This window comes from Microcaecilia unicolor, chromosome 4 (assembly GCF_901765095.1).
Source record: "Microcaecilia unicolor chromosome 4, aMicUni1.1, whole genome shotgun sequence".
NCBI classification, from domain to species: domain Eukaryota; kingdom Metazoa; phylum Chordata; class Amphibia; order Gymnophiona; family Siphonopidae; genus Microcaecilia; species Microcaecilia unicolor.
Genome location: NC_044034.1, coordinates 177250728 through 177265796, shown reverse-complemented (window position 1 = coordinate 177265796; position 15069 = coordinate 177250728). Strand labels below are relative to the sequence as shown.

General features: G+C 48.4%; 1 protein-coding gene across 7 annotated transcripts in view; it reads left to right on the top strand.

Moving 5' to 3' along the window:
- ZNF143 (zinc finger protein 143) overlaps nucleotides 1-15069 on the top strand; it is a 229103-nt gene that overhangs the window by 38517 nt on the left and 175517 nt on the right. The gene's annotated exons all lie outside the window — the stretch shown is intronic.

Sequence of the window (15069 nt, the reverse complement as noted above, 5' to 3'; positions counted from 1 at the left end):
GCAGGGGGAGATAGAGAACACTGAAAACCATAGTGCCTCTAGGACGGCTAGCTCCATCTGCCTCTCAGTATTTCTCTATCTCCCAGCAGGGTTGGACGCAGCTTTTTCAGCACCTTCAAGATTCTGCCTGGGGTGGCTCCTGTGCTTTTGCCAGTTGTAGTAGGGGTGTTGTAGCTAAGTGGAGCCCACTTTAAAGGCACATAGGTTCGCCCTTTCCCCTGCCTTACCCTCCCCCCTGTGTGGATTGCAGGCATATAGGTTCGCCCTTTCCCTGCCTTTCCCACCCTCTTCTGCCTCCGGAGTGCCTCTGTAGCTGTTTGCCTCCAACTTTCCTCACAGCGTTTAAAAAAAACCCCACGCTTTTCAGCGCTGCGATTTCTGAGGCTTTTCCTGACTGTGCAGCGTGAACAGAGCTCATGGACTTGGTCCTTGGCAGTAAGAGCGGTACTTACTCCTCCAGGGAGGGCCTGCGGACGGCGTTCCGTTCAGGGTGATTTGGGCGCGAAGCCACCATTTTGAATTTTATTCTGCCATTTTTCGGCGATAGATGTTGGGGAGTTAACGCTGTTCCCGTTGTGGCAAGCGCAGATCAGCAATGGGGCTCTGTAAAACGTGCTGTTAGATGGTAGAGCTAGTACGAGCATGGCGAGCGATGATTCTTTCCCGCTCGATGGAGCTGGCAGTGGGTGCCATCTTGGAAGCGCGCATGGCTCGATCTCCGCGGTTGTGGAGGAGTCTGAGAGCAGAGGGGCGCCTCGGGCCGAGACTACCAGAGGAGCTCTGTTCCCCGTGGCTCCTACTTCGGAGACGGGAGGTCAGGGCGAGTTTTTCTCCCCCGAGTTTGAGCTTATTTTACATAAAGCCTTCATGCTGAAAAGAGCTCTGCCGCAGGTGTCTGACACTGCGTTGCTACCTGGTCCCCCTCCGACTGATGATGGCCTGGGTCTGATGCCAGATGTGGATGCACGCTAAGCATAGACGGGTAAATAACCCCGTCGGAGAGTGCCCCCCCCCCCCCCCCGTAGTTGGGCTGTGGGGATTCTGAGGGATCTGGCAGGCCTTCATGGTCTGAAGAGCCAGAGGAAGGTGCTGGTTTGCCACTGGATCTGGATGATCCCACTGTGGTTCGGATTTTCCACCGCGATGAGCTGCCAGCACTTATCTCTGATGCCTTACAGGTCCTCTCTATTGATGACCCTGTTCAAGGCGAGGCCTCCTCTGGTAATCCGAGGATGGCGAGTACTAAGAAGCCTGCTCGTGTCTTTCCTTTGCATGACTCCATCCAAGAGCTTATTTCTGCTCAATGGACTGACCCCGAGGGGCCCTGGAAAGTGGCCAGGGCAATGGGGCATCTTTACCCTCTGAGTGAGGAGCACTTGGCCCGTTTTGGGATGCGTAAAGTGGATGCCTTAGTCACGGCTGCGACAAAAAAGACCACCCTCCCAGTAGAAGGAGGGGTCGCCCTGAAGGACATTTAGGACCGGCGACTGGAATCAGCACTAAAACAATCCTTTGAGATTTCGGGCCTAGCCTTAAGGGTGTCTGTTTGCAGTTCTTATGCTGCTCAAACCTGCCTCTCTTGGTTACAACAGGCAATGGAACAGCCCGTGGATGGTGCGGAGTCCCTCGCTGAGGTTGCACCGCGCATGGAGTCAGCCTTGTCATTTTTAGCTAACGCCCTCTATGATCCGGTCAAAGCTTCGGCTAAACTGATGTCTGTGGTGGTGTCTGCCCACCGCCTTCTATGGCTACGGCATTGGGCGGCTGACATGGCCTCTAAGCAAAGGCTGGTGAAGTTGCCCTTTTGGGGCCTTGTGTTATTTGGAGAGGAGTTGGAGAAGATCGTTAAAGACTTGGGGGATGCTAAACCCCAGTGGTTACCTGAGGATAGGCCGTGGCCTTCTTCCAAGGATCAAGTGGTTCCCTCCTCCTCCAGACCTCGCTTCCGTGAAGCTAGAAGGTATCGCCCGGGGCGCTCTGCTGGGTTTACTCAACGTGCCCGCTTTCAGCAGAGGAGCTCCTTTCGCTCGGACATACGCTCCTCAGCGGCAGGCTCAAGGCCAGGAGTTCAAGGGCATCCTCCACAATGATGGGATGCTGGTCCACTCCTCCTTGCCTGCAATAGGAGGACGCCTTTCCCTCTTTCTCGAGGAGTGGACCAAGATTTCCTCAGATCAGTGGGTCCTGGACCTGATCAGAGAAGGTTACCGATTGGAATTCGGTGCCCCAGGGAGAGACGTGTTTTGTGGAGTCCCGATGCGGCAGTGCCGTCAAACGGGCGGCGGTAGAGGAGACCTTACAAGTCTTGTTGCACCTTGGAGCGGTGATCCCCGTGCCTCCCGCCGAACACGGCTGCGGTCGTTGCTCCATTTATTATGTGGTGCCGCGAAAAGGCGGGTCTTTTCGGCCCATTCTTGACTTAAAGAAAGTCAACGAGTCACTAAGAGTGCGGCATTTTCACATGGAAACCCTGCGCTCCGTCATTGTGGCAGTACAGCCAGGAGAATTCCTCACGTCTCTGGACCTAAAAGAAGCTTACTTGCACATTCCTATATGGCCCCCCGCACCACCGGTTCCTCCGGTTTGCGGTGTTGGGAAAACATTTCCAGTTTCGGGCCTTGCCTTTTGACCTCGCTACAGCTCCCTGAACCCTTTTCCAAGGTAATGGTGGTAGTAGCTGCCTTTCTCAGGCGAGAGGGTATCCGGGTTCACCCGTACCTCGACAACTGGCTCATCAGAGCGGACTCTGCAGAAGAGAGTCGTCATGTAACAGCCAGAGTGGTTTCAGTACTACAATCTCTGGGCTGGGTCGTCAATATACCCAAAAGTCATCTGACCCCTCTCAATCTCTAGAATGTTTGGGGGTCCGGTTCGTCACAGCCTCGGGGTTTGTCTTTCTACCCGACCAAAGGTGGTGCAAGCTTCAGAATCAGGTCCGTCTGCTCCTGAAGATGCCTCACCCGTGAGCTTGGGACGTTGTCCAGCTGTTGGGGTCGATGACGGCCACCTTGGAAGTGGTGCCTTGGGCGAGAGCGCACATGAGACCTCTGCAGATTGCCCTGCTTCAACGATGGTCTCCTATGTCCCAGGATTATCAACACAGACTCACGTGGCTCCCTGCGGCCCGACTCAGTATGAAGTGGTGGCTCTCAGACAGAATGCTGCGGCGAGGAATGCCGCTAGCGCTTCCCGATTGGTGCCTGGTGGTAATGGATGCTAGCCTGAAGGGCTGGGGAGCACATTGCCAGGGAAGCTATGTCCAGGGTCTGTGGACACCCGAGGAAACGGGGTAGTCCATCAATCGCTTGGAACTGAGAGCGATATTCCAGGCTCTTCTGGCCTTTCACAAGACACTGGAGGGACTGGCTGTCAGAGTTCTGTCGGACAACACGACAGCAGTGGCCTACATAAATCGACAAGGCGGCTCTCAGTGTCAAGCACTGGCCGCAGAGGCTGCTTAGATATGCCACTAGGCCGAGCTACATCTGCAGCTTCTGTCAGTAGCTCACATAGCAGGTCAGAGCAACGTGCATGCCGATTTTCTAAGCAGGTTTCAAATCGACCCTGCAGAGTGGGAACTGGCAGATGATGTTACGATTCTGCCCATGTTTCATACTCTCAGTCATTTCGCCACCTGGTGGCCAGACTTGGTGGCTGCATTGAACTGGCTGGTTTGTCACCCGTTCCAGATTTCAGCCCAGTCCGGTCCGGATCTTCCGGGCTGCCAGACTTGCTTGCTTTGGTTGAACCTACACAGCACCAGTAGTTGCCTGGTGATTGAACCTCAGCTGCTGCTGGGCTTATTAGTCAGTTGGATATTCTCTGCCTTTGCATCGTCTAAGGCCCTGGTATGTTGGTGCTTGTTGCACTTCAGCCTGAGTTTGTTTCCTTGTTCTAGTTGCTTGCCTGAAGTTCTTGCCTGTTTCTAGTTAGTCTATGTTTAGATTAGGGGTTGCTTGTTCTTAGTCTTACTCCTTGTTTGTAGTTCTTTGTGTAGTGCTTAGGTCTCTGTGTTGTCTGTCTTCTGTGGCTGCTTGCAGCTTTTAGTTCTTTCCCCTGTTTGTCAGTGTTTGTTTCCTGCTTTTGGGGCTGCTGCAGCTCCCAGTTTCTGTCCCGTAGATTGTTCATTCCCTGCCTTGTGTTGTGTTGTCTATTCTGTGAGTCATGGCCCAGTTTATTGCCCTGCTGTCCCTGTATGTTCCTTTCCCCTCTGACCCTCAGTCCTGGTTCTGCCTAGTGGGTATCCAGTCCTGCGTTGTCCAGTAAGTCCTGCTGGCCACTTGCAGCCAGGGACTCAACTCTTGGTGAAAGGTGGCCATGTACAGGTGAAGTCTCACTGTTTGTCAGAGTTCTGCCTTGCGTCTGGTGTGGGGTGATTCTGCCTGCCGCTTCTCAGCAGTGGCCCAAGGGCTCACAAACCCAGTTCCAGCGTTGAAAACGTGACAGACGAAGTGTTCCTTCAGATCTGTGCCAAATGGGGAATGCCCGTAGCGGATCTTATGGCCTCAAGCACAAATGCCAAAGTCCCGTCCTTTTTCAGCAGACGGAGAGATCCTCGCTCGGCGGGGTTGGATGCCTTGGCTCAACCCGGGCCTCCTGTATGTGTTCCCTCCTTGGCCCTTAATAGGGCGGCGACTCCTGCGAATTCGGCTGCATCAAGGAGTGGCGATCCGGATTGGCCCAGGCGGCCGTGGTATGTGGACCTCCAGCAGATGCTGGTGGAGGCACCCCTTCCCTTGCCTCTGGTACCGAACCTGTTGACGCAGGGCCTGGTGACCATGGAGGATCGTTGCTGCTTTGGTCTTACGGCATGGCTATTGAGAGGGCGCAATTGAGAGACAAGGGCTATTTTAACAAGGTCATCTCCACTCTTTTGCAGGCCTGCAAGCGTTCCACTTCCATTGCCTATGCTCGGATCTGGCGCCAGTTTGAGGCTTGGTGTGTTTCTAAAGCGATCACACCCATGCGAGCTTCTGTCTCGCCGATTCTTGACTTTTTGAGGATGGTATACAAAAAGGCTTGGCCTATAATTCCCTGCGTGTTCAAGTGGCAGCCTTGTCATGTTTTCGGGGGGGGGAGGTCGCTGGCCTCTCCCTGGCTGTGCACCCGGAGATTGCACGGTTTCTTAGAGGCGTGCTTCAGCTCCGACCTCCCGTGCGGGCCCCTTCTCCGACGTGGAACCTGGGGCTAGTGTTAAAGGCTCTTCAGTGTTTGCTCTTCGAGCCGCTGAGGCGAGCTTCGGAGAAGGATGTGACTCTAAAGACTGTCTTTTTGGTGGCCATTACATCGGCGAGATGGGTGTCTGAGCTCCAGGCGCTGTCCTGTCGAGACCGATTTCTGCAATTCTCAGAGTCTGGAGTAACGGTACATACAGTGCCTTCCTTCCTGCCTAAAGTGGTTTCAGCGTTTCACCTAAACCAGCTTATCTGCCCTCTTTTACTAGGGAGGAGTTTCCAGAATCTTTTGGGCAGTTGCACCTTCTGGATGTGCGCAGGGCTTTGTTGCAGTATCTGCAAATGTCAAATGCTTTCAGGACCTCTGATCACCTTTTTGTATTGTTGTCAGGTCCTCGCAGAGGGTCTCCAGTGTCTAAAGCCACTATAGCCCTTTGGCTTAAGGAAGCCATTTTTTCTGCTTATCTGCTATCTGGCCAGCCTCCGCCTGACGCCTTTAAGGCGCATTCCACAAGAGCGATTTCTTCCTCTTGGGCTGAGACGGGAGCACTCTCTCTTCAAGAAATATGTAGTGCAGCTACTTGGGCTTCTAAGCTCTCTTTTGCCCGTCATTACAGGCTGGATGTGGCTGCCAGGAGGGGCGCGCTTTTTAGAGCACAAGTGCTTGCGCGTGGGGTGGCTTGTTCCCGCCCTATTTAGGGATTGCTTTGATACATCCCATTCATAATGGATTCATCTGCTGCTGATGACAAGGAAGGGAAAATTAGGTTCTTACCTTGGTAATTTTCTTTCCTTTAGTCACAGCAGATGAATCCATGATCCCTTCCTGATTGACTCTGTTTTGTGTTCAGTTTTTCCTGCAGACATGTTCCCTCATTGGGAGAAGATGGAAAACAGTCTTCAAGCGTTCTGGTTTACTACAGGAGGTTGAGTTCGTCCCTCCTTTGTGTTATTGCTCCTGTCCTGGGGCGTTCGTTCGCTGTGAGGAAAGTTCATGTTATGCTACTTTGCGGTTTAACACTGCTTTGGAAGCTTCAAATACTGAGAGGCAGATGGAGCTAGCCATCCTAGAGGCACTATGGTTTTCAGTGTTCTCTGTCTCCCCCTGCTGGTAGGTGGACACAACCCATTCGTAATGGATTAATCTGCTGTGACTAAAGGAAAGAAAATTACCAAGGTAAGAACCTAATTTTCCCTTATCCTTGAGCCAGCTCCACTAAACACAATCAAAAATATCCATATCCCAATTAACTAAACACCCCATCCCCACTACTAACAAACCAAGCCTGAATTCTTAGTTCTGTGCACCTAATTTACTAAAGGAATTCATGAATATTAACCCTTATACTCAAATTCCCCCCCCCCCCAATCCCCCAATCCTCTACATGTAGAACTAAGAGACCTTATAGGGATCCAGCCTTCCCTAGGGTGTTCACTACCATGCTTCAGACTTCGACTAATAGTCAAATGGATCCGTGATAGACATTCTCATGCAGAATATCCAGATAATCATTATCCACTCATGGGTCAAGGAGTAGTGAATGTCGCCCATCTGGATTTCAGTAAAACTTTGGACACTGCCAGAGATAGATTGATGTGGAAACTAGTCATCATTAGAATAGACAGGTGTAAATTGGGTGGGGAAGTGATTGATCACCATTTTCTGGGTTCTGTGCTCAATTAAGTGATCTGTATAGAAACTGAATGCAAGTGATATTTTGGTTTGAGGCGTTAATGTTACTTTCCATTACTTAGCTTCCCACTATTCCAGAACTGCTGGGATAGTTGTGTTCATCAACCAGCAGGTGGAGATGGAGAACTGAAAACTAAGCTGAGACATCTCTCTTGGCATCCAGTCCAGCTCCTTGGTATTTTTCTGTCTCTAGCAGGTGGATGAGCACTTTTCAGCCGTTGGTTCTGAGTGATTTTTTTTTCCTAGTCCAGTTGGCTAACTGGCCCCAGTTGAACCTTGTGGGTGGATTGAGTGTGCAGAGCCATATCTGGAGGTTTTCAGATCCCTGGCTCTGATGCCCCGCAAATTTACTTCTTCCTTCCCTTCACCTCTTCCCTGTTTCCTGTGGAGTTTTTCCAGCACAACAACCTTTAAAAAAGAAAGAAAGGTTTACTTGAGTGTGTGGAACAGAATATCAGTCCTAATTTTTTTTTTTTTTTAATTATCTGGGCTAAGACTTGTGGAGACTGTGAGCTTGTGTCACGGTTGTGCCCATGTTTCGTGCTCTCCTTCCTCTCGCCACCTGGTGGCTGCAATGGACTGTCTGGTTATTGTCACCCGTTGCAGATTTCAGCCCAGTCCGGTCCGGATCTTCCGGGCTGCCAGACTTGCTTGCTTGGATTGAACTTACACAGCATCCGTAGTTGCCTGGTGATTGCTGCAGTTGAACCTCAGCTGCTGCTGGGCTTATTAGTCAGTTGGAGATTCTCTGCCTTTGCATCATCTAAGGTCCCTGGTATGTTGGTGCTCTGTGCACTTCTGCCTAGTCTAGTTTCTTGTTTCAGTTTCTTGCCTGATTCTGCTGTCTGCCCAGACCCGGCTTGTTTCCTGTTTTTTTTCTGCTGCCTGCCCTGACCCGGCTAATCTCCTGGTTTTCTCTTTTGTCTGCTGCCTGCCCAGACCCGGCTTGTCCTTTGGTTTACTCTTCTGTTGTGCGTCTAGACCTTGTCTGTTTGTGTTTTAGTGGCTGCTTGCAGCTTTCAGTCCTGCCCTTTAGCCTTCCCTTCCCTTCCTTGCCCTGCTGCCCCTGTATGTTCCTTTCCCCTCTGACCCTCAGTCCTGGTTCAGCCTAATGAGTATCCAGTCCTGCCTTGCCCAGTAAGTCCTGCTGGCCACCTGCAGCCAGGAGCTCAACTCCTTGTGAAAAGTGGCCAAGTGCGTTCCAAGACGTATGAAGAGAGACTTGCTGACCTGAACATGTATACCCTGGAGGAAAGGAGGAACAGGGGTGATATGATACAGACGTTCAAATATTTGAAAGGTATTAATCCGCAAACAAATCTTTTCCGGAGATGGGTAGGCGGTAGAACGAGAGGACATGAAATGAGATTGAAAGGGGGTAGACTCAAAAAAAGATGTCAGGAAGTATTTTTTCACAGAGAAGAGTGGTGGATGCTTGGAATTCCTCCCGCGGGAGGTGGTGGAAAGGAAAACGGTAACAGAATTCAAACATGCGTGGGATATACATAAAGAAATCCTGTTCAGAAGGAATGGATCCTCAGAAGCTTAGCCGAAATTAGGTGGCAGAGCCGGTGGGGGGAACAGGGGTTGGTGGTTGGGAGGCGAAGATAGTGGTGGGCAGAGTTATACGGTCTGTGCCAGATCCGGTGGTGGGAGGCGGGACTGGTGGTTGGGAGGCGGGGAATAGTGCTGGGCAGACTTATACGGTCTGTGCCAGAGCCGGTGGTGGGAGGCGGGGATGGTGGTTGGGAGGAGGGGATAGTGCTCGGCAGACTTATACAGTCTGTGCCCTGAAAAAGACAGGTACAAATCAAGGTAAGGTATACATGAGTTCATCTTGTTGGGCAGACTGGATGGACAGTGCAGGTCTACTATATGTAAAGCCGTGCTGACTTGGTCTCAGTAATCAATGTCCTTGGATGTGCTCTGTAATTTTTTTTTTTTTTTTTTAAATTTCATATTTATTAATTTTTTACATTTACATATTTAAAACATAAATATCTTGGAAATCCAGAAAAAAAGTAAGCAAATATATAGATAACATATTTTACATATAGTAAATATATTATTGAAATATACTATTAATTTAGTCCCCAATATCAAAATCTGAATCAAGATACTAGGATATTCAATAAAGAAAAATTAAATCAAATTACAGAGCAGTTAGGGACAACAGTAACCGACAGCCGACTTTACAGCATATTACCTATGAGGGCATTTCCAGGGGTCTTCTCCCTTTTTCTTTAAGTACAATGAATTCCAACAACTTTTTTGGGTATAGAATACATAATTAACAGATTCTAAAGATATACAACATCTGCAAGGAAATTTTAACAAAAAAACCACCTAAATTCAAAACCCTAGATTTATATAAAAGAAATTCTTTTCTCCTTTTTTGCGTATTTCTTGCAATGTCCGGAAAAATCTGAAGCTTACCCCAAGGAAAGAATCATTCAAGTGACGAAAATAAAGTCGAAATATATTGTTTTTATCTGGTTCCAGAGCAAATGTAACGATTAAGGTTGTTCTTTCAGTTACAATCTCGAGAGAGCTTTCCAGGAATTCTGTTAAATTAAGGTTAGGGTTATCTTGAGTTGACCCTTTGGAACCCTTTATTCGTGATAGATACTGGGCCCTCGTTATGGGCGGAAGGCCCTCCACTGGGATCTCCAGTATTTCTCTAAAGTATTTCTTAAGCATTTCAACTGCAGGTAGCAGTGGGCATTTTGGAAAATTTAAAAACCTCAAGTTATTCCTACGAGCATTATTTTCCAAATATTCAGTTTTCCTTTCTTGAATCTCTCTTTCTCTAATTAGTTCTGAGGAGTGGAGGAGTGGCCTAGTGGTTAGGGTGGTGGACTTTGATCCTGAGGAACTGAGTTCGATTCCCGGCACAGACAGCTCCTTGTGACTTTGGGCAAGTCACTTAACCCTCAATTGCCAGCCGCATTGAGCCTGCCATGAGTGGGAAAGCGCGGGGTACAAATGTAACAAAAATAAATATGTAATTTTTTTTTTTAATAATAGCCTCTACCATTTTCCCTGGCACAGATGTCAGACTCACCGGTCTATAATTTCCCGGATCTCCCCAGGAACCTTTTTTAAAAATCGGCGTTACATTGGCCACCCTCCAACACCTTAGATTTCAAAGGTCTAAACTGCTGCCCCCCCCCCCCCACGAGTGTCCTGCTTTCCCATGGAAATGCTGAGCAGTCATAATCTTGGTTCAAGCTGGAGAATTTTTCAGCACCCTCAATCTCAAGGAGGCATACTTGAATATACCCAAATGGTCACCGCATCGGAAGTTGCTGCATTTTGCGATGCTGGCCCGTCACTTCCCAGTTCAGGCTTTGCCCTTCAGTCTCGCCACGGTACCAGGAATGTTTACCAAGGTTGTGGTAGTGGTGGCCTTCAGCACCAGGTAATCGGAGTTCACCCGTGTCTTAACAACTAGCTCATTCGTGCATTGTCCACTTTGAACAGCGAAGCGGCAACAGACAGTTGTCCATCTTTGGGTTGGGTGATCAATTTCAAGAAGAACAGACTAACTCCATCACAGATGCTGGAGTATCTGGGTGTTCTATTTGACACAGTAAGGGAGAGGATCTTTCTCATGGAACGCAGGAAGTTGAAGTTGGTTCAACAGATTGTCTTCTCAGTCGTGGCAGATCCAGGGTCTTGGACTACATGCAGGTTCTGGCTCAATGACAGCAGCGATGGAAGTCCATTCCATGGACAAGGGCTTATATGCAGCCTTTACAAGACTCTCTTCTCAGTCTCTGGTATCGCAGAAGTACAACCTTCATCTTCCTTGGACACTGGTTGTCAGACGAAGTATGCAGTGGTGGTTGTCACCCAGGAATTTGACCATCAGAGCTCCTTTTCTGATAATACAACGGGAGGTGGTGACAATGGATGCCAAGAAGTCAGGTTCGGGAGCTCTTTTACAAGTTCTGTCTGGCACATGGACAGAACAGGTGTCTCAGTGTTTGCCTTGAGATTCAAGCGATTTATCAATGTGGAATGCCTTGCACGACTTTGCTCCTTCTGGCCGGGACCCTGGTCCGAGTTTTTTCTGACAGTGTGATGACTGTGGTTTATATCAACAAGCAAGGTGGGCCATTTTTTCCTTCTCTCCTTGTTGGCAGCTCACATTGCTGGGTCCTTGAATGTGGAGGCGGACTTTCTCAGCAGGCACTCCTTGGACCTTGGACCAATTGGGTTCTCCGCCTGTGGATGATGGTGATGAAATGGAATGCCAGAGTGCCCAATTTCTTCATCCATTTGAAAGAATCGGGCTCAGTGCCTTACTGCAGCCCTGGCCAGAGACATATCTTCCCTTGGTCCATGGTACACCACAGAGTTGAATTGACTGTGGAGATTATGCTACGCAGACCTGATTTGACTGCTGGAGGGGGATCCACTCAGTTTTTGCAGGTACTCAGTCTACTGGAGTAAGGTCCGTGCCCCTTTGGTCTTATGGTTTAGCCATTAACAGTACTCAGCTGAGACAAAAAAGTTATTCTGATTTGGTCATTGCTACCTCGCTTCAGGCTCTGAAATGCTCTATATCCATGGTGTATGCGAGGGTGTGGAGGTAATGCATGCTCAAAACATCAGCCTTCAAACATTCTCTATTCAGATCATGCTCATTCTAACGTTTCTCCAGGCAGGCCTTCAGAAGGTATCTGAGGATCTCAAGGTGGCGAAACAATGCGACAAGGTGGTGGCTGCAGCCAGAAGGATGCTAAGCTGCATAGAGAGGGATATAACCAGCAGAAGAAAGGAGTTAGTGAGGCCTCACTTGGAGTATTGTGTTCAGTTTTGGAGACCATATCTTGCTAAAGATGTAAAAAGGCTAGAAGCAGTCCAAAGAAAAGCGACAAAAATCGTTTTTTGGGTTGGAGACTTGATGATTTGAACGTTGTAAGGAGGTTGGAGGGTCTAAGCAGGCTAGGAGGCGGTATGGACCAGACTACATTCCCCACAAGACCCTGAGAGAAGGAATCGGGGTGGTAGGTTCCAAAACCCGGAAGGGACACCCCGTGGAAGGGAGGGAGGTAAGGACTGGAAAGAGCAGCTGCTATGGCAGACAAGGGCCAGAAGGGGGAGCCGGGATGACAAAGCTCAATTCCCTTGGGTCAGAAATCAGTACAAGATTCCTCCCACCTGGGAGGAAGGGGAAGGCACTAACCAACAAACTAGCAGAGAAGCAGAGTTAATGGAGTGCTTGGAGGAAGGAGAGTCAGGAGGGCCCAGCTCACCAGGTTTGGAGGAACTGATTGACATGGACTGTAATTGTACTCTGGGGCAGAGTTGCAGGGATTGAAGGCAGTTGGTGGTCACAGGAGTCAAGTAGCTGTGTTGTGGGAGGTGTACTGTCATTCAGCAACCACCCAAGAGGAGAAACTGTTTAAAACTAAAACCCAGGTGGTTGGAACTGGAAGAACTTGGATGTAAATTGAGAGTTTTTCTTTTTGCTATGTTTGGAACTGAATGGAACATTACCCCCCTTTGAACTGAGTTTTGTGGAGGAGAGGGGAATAAACTGGGTTTGAACTAAAAGCTGTGTTGTCTGGAAGGACTTGGTTTTGGACTGCTGAAGGGAGCTACCACCCCAGAGGGATTGCTACCGGGATACAGTTATTACAACGTGTATACCCTGAAAGTAAGAAGAACCAGGGGTGATACAGACATTTAAATATTTGAAAGGTATTAATCCGCAAACAAACTCTTCCAGAAACGGGAAGGTTGTAGAACTAGAGGACATGAATTGAAGTTGAAGGGGGGGGGGGGGAGCAACTCAGAAATAATGTCAGGAAATATCTTTTCACCGAGAGGGTGGTAGACATTTGGAATGCTCTCCCACAGCAGGTGGTGGAGATGAAAACTGTAACTGAATTCAAAAATACGTGGGATAAACACGCAGTAAGCCTGTTTAGAAGGAATCGATCCAAAGAAGTTTAGCGGAAACTAGGTGGCAACACTGGTAATTGGGAATTGCCCTAGGCAGATTTCTACAGCCTGTTCCCTGATTGTGGCTTGGATAGATATGGATGGGCTGGATTGGAGCTTTTCAAGGGCTTCAATGACATCTTCAGAAGTTTTAGTACGAGGACAGTGCTGGTCAGACCTCTCCTCTGCTCATATCCAGCAGATCGCCAAGACCTGTCATTCTTTCTTACAACATCCGTAAAATCCGCCCCTTTCTTTCCGAGCACTGTACCAAAACCCTCATCCACACCCTTGTCACCTCTCGTTTAGACTACTGCAATCTGCTTCTTGCTGGCCTCCCACTTAGTCACCTCTCCCCTCTCCAATCGGTTCAAAACTCTGCTGCCCGTCTCGTCTTCCGCCAGGGTCGCTTTACTCATACTACCCCTCTCCTCAAGTCGATTCACTGGCTCCCTATCCATTTTCGCATCCTGTTCAAACTTCTTCTACTAACCTATAAATGTACTCACTCTGCTGCTCTCCAGTATCTCTCCACACTCATCCTTCCCTACACCCCTTCCCGTGCACTCCGCTCCATGGATAAATCCTTCTTATCTGTTCCCTTCTCCACTACTGCCAACTCCAAACTTCGCGCCTTCTGTCTCGCTGCACCCTACGCCTGGAATAAACTTCCTGAGCCCCTACGTCTTGCCCCATCCTTGGCCACCTTTAAATCTAGACTGAAAGCCCACCTCTTTAACATTGCATTTGACTTGTAACCACTTGTAACCACTCGCCTCCACCTACCCTCCTCTCCTCCATCCTGTACACATTAATTGATTTGATTTGCGTACTTTATTTTTTGTCTATTAGATTGTAAGCTCTAGAGAGAGGTAGGCTAAAGTTGCAGCGGGTAGAATTTTGGTTAGTATTCAAAGCCATAATTGTGGGGAAGCAATGTATTCTGCAGCACTGGATACGGGAGGATGCCCCAACCTTCTGGGAATGGAGGAACGCATTTCACAGCCTGTTGATACTGGAAGCAAGAGGAGCTAAAATAACACCTAAACGTAAAAAAGAGTTTTGGGAGGTATGGGAGCCATACATTCAGTCACTGTCAGGTAGAGCACGCAGTCTTATTTTGAACTCCATGTCAATGTAAAATGATAGGACGGAAGAGGAGGGGGGAGGGATTTATTGGGGTAGTTAGGGCCTATAGAGGGAATATATTAATGTTAACCTGCACATAGGAAAATGATAAGATAAGGGATAATGTGTTGACTTACTAAAGATACATAGCTACAATGGACAATGGTGATGAGGATTCTGGACACAAAATTGATGCCCTCAAACATTGCAATTAGAGTGAGCGATATATGTATCGGTTTGAATCTCCGCATCTTTATACACAAGTTTACTTACAAATTTGAGTATATGATATAATTGGTTAAACGATGCACCAACATAGAACTAACCATCGGAGGTGATGGGATTCGGCAAAGGACTATAAGAAACAAGGCCCTTTGCGGTAGATTGCTTTGAGTAGATACACGCCACTGATATATGATCTCGGCTGTTCGGGATGAATGGAGTAGTGTAAAGACTGCGGAGCGATGTAATAATAAATCAAATGTTCACAATAATATAGGGTGGAAGGGGGGTAGGGATGGGGAGGGAGAGGGAGGGGATAAAAGGAAAATATATAGTTTTAATAATGTATAGCAGATATGATGTGTTTATATATTATCTATTCATGAGTAAGTGTATAAGATATGTTTCATCGATAAACAGACTTAAACATAGATTGTAAGCTCTTTGAGCAGGGACTGTCTTTCTTCTATGTTTGTGCAGCGCTGCGTACGCCTTGTAGCGCTATAGAAATGCTAAATAGTAGTAGTAGTAGTACTGTCTATGCCTTGAAAATGGAATAAACAAATCAAAGATCAGGTATACAGTTCACATGTTGGATCACCTCATACCAAAGTGAGTTTATCTACTGAGGCAGACAAGATGGACTGTACAGGTCTTTATCTGCTGTCATCTACTATGTTACTATGACATTGGGTTCTCTAAAAATTCAGGTTATGGCTTTGGCCTGTTTCAGGGGCCAACTATAGAAGACATCTCTTGCGGCTCACTCGGATAATTCTTGTGGGGAGTGGGCCGCTTGTGGCATCTATTTTGTATGCCGTGTCCAGAGTGGAACTTTTTATTTAGTCCTTTGCGCTCTGCAGAAGCTTCCTTTTCAGCTACTCTGGAAGGTCTCCT